Raw genomic sequence first — 5,561 nt, 5'->3', positions numbered from 1 at the left:
TTTGGCTACTCTTGTCTTAGTCAATTGACCATCACTTTTAAAGCACACACACACGGTCCCAAAGTGCGGAGCGCGTTTTTGTGCCCATGGTGCACGAGCTAGGATTTGGTAGGTAGGTTTTGTTTTGAATTTCGCGCAAAGCTACACGAGGGCTAGTTGCGCTAGCTGTTCCTGATTTAGCAGTGATAGAATAGAGGGAAGGCAGCTAGTCAACACCGTTCATCGCCACGAGCTGTCTGCCATGAGTAAACTTCATTTTTTTTAGCCCTTAGAGATACACATACCAAAGCCCGGACGCGGGGAAACACTGACTTTGACCATATTTTTGAGATTGATACACACAACCAGATACCAGAGCTTCATTGATTAAACTTTGTTTTCTTCAACAAAGAGTAGACAAGAAAAAGAATAGTTAAAAGAGCACGATCTCATCATAAGTATTGTCTTTAGGCAAAACGAAACGCGTGGAAAGTTTTAGCATATTTGTGGCTCTATTTTATCAGAAAGCGTAAAGTGTATACTTATTAACGTTCTAAAGCACGAAAACTATGGAGATCATATCGTGCATGCCATTTTTTATTCCAATCTAATGTTCGTTTGTCTGGGAATTATTGCGCATAACCGTCTCCAATTTTGAACTCGTATATTAGAGGGAAGACAACTAGTCAACAACACCTACCGCCAACTCTTGGGCTATTCTTTTGATGCTGAAAAGTAGGATTTGACTGATCCTCTTATGCGGAGTACGTTTTTGCAGTAACCGGAAACCAATCTAGTGAGCCCAACAAATAACTTAAATCCAGTTTGATAATATAAGGCCCGGCATGGCCAGGTGGTTAAGGCACTCGACTCGCAATCTGACGGTCGTGGGTTCGAATCCCTGTCACACCAAACATGCTCGCCCTTTCAGCCGTGGGGGCGTTATAATGTGACGGTCAATCCCACTATTCGTTGGTAAAAGAGTAGCCCAAGAGCTGGTGATGACTAGCTGCCCTCCCTCTAGTCTTACACTGCTAAATTAGGGACGGCTAGCGCAGATAGCCCTAGTGTGTAGCTTTGCGCGAAATTCAAAAATAAACAAATAAATAAGATAATATAAGAAGAGAAACTTGCACGGTTAGACAATTTCAAAACACGTCATTTAAGATATGCTTTCTTGCAGATATTAAGTGTTAGATCGACAAATCCTGGACAATTTGAAAAAAAAAAATACGTTGTGACATAGATGTGACTTTATGTACTAAAACTACACGTAAAGTAAACAATAAAGTATTGATATTTGCAATAGTATACAGATTATGAAACAGTTAACGAGCGGAAACACGAAGAATAAAACGCATACAAAAGAAAAATAACAAAAAATTGTTTATAGCAGTCTATGGAATGAACCAAAGCCAAATTATTGCAAAGTAATGTAAAGTTGTAGTGAAGGCAAACTTATCTGAATATGCAGAAACGTCAGAATGCATGTTCACAAAATTATAAGGATATGGTTTTGAACGAATTGCACATGCGTATTGTAGACCTAATTAAGTCGAGAAAACCCATAGAAATTATATTTAGTGTAATGTTAATTTTTTAAGGAAATTACACGCAGGTTAAGTATTGTTTGTGTGAAATACTTCGCAAGTAAAAAATTAAAGTTGAAATCACAGCCAGTTGCCACGTGATGACAATGACAATGACATTGTATCCATCGTGTATCATACTCGTTGCATTTAAAGGTTTGACTTAGCAAAAAACAGGTAAGATGATTTTGAACTGAAAATCCAATATGCAAACTGGACTCCTCGGACAAAGGCCTTTCTAAGGATATGAGATTTATAGTATTTGACCGAGAAATTCACGAGAAAAGTTCCGGACAGACAAACGCAAGCGTATTATTTATATAGGTATCTTTGAAATACCTTATATTTTAAAAGTGAGAACGTTTATCTAATTATACTTTTCATTGATATCAAATAAAGAAAAACATACAGAATATATCATCAAAATTTGAAAAAATATCATCCGAATTAGATACCGTCAAAGAGAGAGATTAATTCAGATATTGACAGACAGTCGACGAAACGAGTTGTGCTTAACGTGCACCAATGCATGAAGTTCTCGAAATGTTTAACTAGAAAATACATTAAAACGAATCAACATACCGTACTGCAAACACACTTTTAAACACGTTTGAAACAGTAGGAACTATTCTAGCTTTCGATAAATCAAGATTTTTTATTTAAATCTGACTTACCGTTTCGGTAACTATATCATTATTCCATTGCCCTCAGGTGATGTGGCGATTAATTATGGCAAAATAATAATCATGCGCGTAACTTCAACCGCCGCGTTCGTTTTCCCAACTCTGCTAATAACAGTGGTGAAAAGTCTTCTACTATTCTTTGTCATATCAGTATTGACTCTGTGGTTTTTGACTGACTTGTAATAATAACGGATTAGATTTATTGATATTTCTTTTCTTATTTGGAAGCATCTAATTTTCATCTTAAGTTCAATGTGTGTGAAACATAAACTTAAGAAGCCGCATGTTAGAATGTTGAATGACCAATCTCTATAGATCAGCAGCATGTGATAGACCTATTTAACCTAAACTATTTAACTGATACAGTTAGGGATTCTAGGGTCACTTTTTTACCAGTGAAAAGTTGGATTGATCGTGACGCTTCTAACGATTTCACGCTGGAAGGGCGAGCTTGGGCGATATAATTCGAACTCGGGTCCCGCAGGTTACTAGTCGAGTGCCCTAACTATCACGCTATGCCAGAATTTTTGTGGAAGAAGGATATTTCAAACTGCATACTTGAGTCAATATCTAACAATCATAGTTAGCATTTCAACATTATTTTTCGTATGAATGAAGCCTCTTTTTAGAAAGCATTAACAAAGTATTGATGAATGAGACTCTTGGCAGTTTAAAACTAACAAACTTTTGTCTTCCATAACCAGATTAGAATTCGTCTTTCTTCAAATATATTCAAAAAATGTTTTTACAAGTGTTCTGCATGTAGTTAACGTTCATGTGGACAAGATGCAAGTAGTCGAGAACTTGGTTTAACCATCACTTTACATGAAAATCACTTCGCACACGGACTATTGAAAACAAATAATCGATATATTGACGGACAAATCTTTCTTTAGTTTATTAAAAATACCTCACTAAAAAATGTGATTTTTTGTAAGTGAAAGACATATAATGATTACTGAAATACTGCCAAATGTCGTGAAGATATACACACACTAAGTTAGTAGTAGCAAATATATAAAGACTTTAAACGAGTGCAAAGAGGTCATGTAGTTGGTCAAATTGACCGAGCCCGTATTGAGGTTACATAATACAATGGTCATTCAAGAGAGCTTATACTTGCTTGGCCTAGCTTCTGTATCGCCTCTCCAATAGAGTGTGAGTCATATCAAAATGGTGAAGAGGTTTGTAAAAGTTTATATCAGGCAGTAGTTAATCTCCCCTTCAATATTTATTGATAATGATAACTGACGTAGGTAATCTAGAATTGGTGGATAAATCACTAAGACTTTGGTCTGACTTGAAAGTGTGGTATAGGCACAATCCTTCCTATATCTATTTAGTGAAAAGGTATTTCCTACTAATCAGAGGAACAAGTTGGTGGTGAAGTAATGACTCCAACTCCTTGAATAATTAATAAGTATTTTTATTTTTTGTTGTACATGTGTTCCAATTTCATTTTAATAGTTGTTTGAGTTCATTCGATGTTTATGCAAGCATTTCCTTAGAAGCAGCACCATCACCTTATTGTGGTACTTACGTGTTGTTAAAGTTTTACATGTGAATACCATAAACATAAACTTTTTTGTTAAATTAAGATTTTTCTTTATTACAATCACTTTCCCATCTGCAGAGTGAATATGAACACCGCAGCTAAAACTGGGCTTGACAAAGTTTTGTGATCACATTTCACTAAAGGATAGCTTGTTTCTAAACTGTTCTGCTAAAATAAACGAAAGAAAGCACATTGGCAAATTTCTCTCATTTCTAAATCTGGTGGACAGAATAAAGAATAATTGTAATTCCTTGAAGCTAAAAATGTCAAACATTCACCTAAATGATTTCATTCTATATTTAAATATTTATATCTGCATAAACGTACTCGAGAATCTCCTGGCTTCGTATTTTGTTTTCATATATGTTTAACAGAAATAACTGTTAATTCGAAAGTTGGGGTACTGTGCTCTTAGTTACATGGCGATTAACACCATTATGCGGTGAAGTCAGATGCTGTTAACTTTCAATAGCAAGCAGAGCTCGGATGTACAGATGATGTACCCCAAAAATTGGTTCTGAGTACAGTCTTAGATTTCCGTGTGCAGCACTGTATCTGATCCGTTTAGTTCTGGTGAAACGTGTAGCAATGCATGAGATCCAATGTACAACCGAGGTAAAATACTGTAGCTGATTCATTTTGGTTCTAGTAGAACACGCCCAGAGGACTTATTACAACGAACGTAAAAGCTGAGGTAGCCACAATAGGTACATCATTAAATGTGGTATCGTTTAAAAGATAAGTTTTATTATATATATGTCTTCAAAAGTCAAATTTCAATTGTGTTGTTCAGTCCATTTGCAGTGTTAGCTTCAAATCGCCATATTATAAGCCTACAGATCCCATTGTACGTGTACAGAGTGAGAGAAAGCACACTCACCAGATCACAACAACTAGTAACAGGTTCTAAGATCACAACTGGTAACAAGTTCTAAAGTCCAGGATGCAAAAAGATAACCTCTCTAAAAGAGCAAAAGCTGCCGTTTCTTTCTTTCTCTCCCTCTATATATATATATATTTACGATTTACCTCGTGCTTAACTAAAACTTACCCAGGGTCAGGCGTACTCAGGCTGTGAATCCGAGGGTTCATGGTTCGTCTCCCGTTGCAGCAAAACGCGTTCCACACTTTGTGGCTGTGCTGCACGGGTTACGAATGACAGTCAAATCTCGCTATATGGTCAGGCAAGAATAGCCTACGAATTGGCGGTGGGTGTTGTTGAATACCTCCCTTCACTCTAGCTTATCGTTTCGAAATGGAATACGGCTACTCGCAGATAGTAGGGAACATTGTACGTCATGCAGTCAATACGTTTTACTGGATCTTAAGTGTTTAGACTCAAATGTTAAAATTGTTGATATAGAAACGTGATAAGTTTTTAGTTTTATTTAATTGTATTGTTGTGTTAATTACCAGACAGTTAGGGTTTGAATTTTGAGTTTGGGAAAAACGGGATTCATAGAGTCCTGTAGAATAAAAATGAACAAATACTACACCTTTACATGTCAGAACGTGTGGTTCTCATTTGTACCGTTTCACTTTGGGCATACAGGACGTGTAGCAAGCACTGGAACTAGTTTAATCAACACATTTTAAACTATACAAAACTGCCGTTTTAATTCCGTCTGCTGCCATCTGTTGACAAATAATATACTTCCACTTCTTCCATAATGTGTCGAAAAAATGTTTCGTTAAATATCGTACGCGCATATATTTTCTTTGCAGCTATATATATATATATATATATATATATAT

This window comes from Limulus polyphemus, unplaced genomic scaffold (assembly GCF_000517525.1).
Source record: "Limulus polyphemus unplaced genomic scaffold, Limulus_polyphemus-2.1.2 Scaffold2538, whole genome shotgun sequence".
NCBI classification, from domain to species: Eukaryota; Metazoa; Arthropoda; class Merostomata; order Xiphosura; family Limulidae; genus Limulus; species Limulus polyphemus.
Note: the sequence above shows the minus strand (reverse complement) of the source record.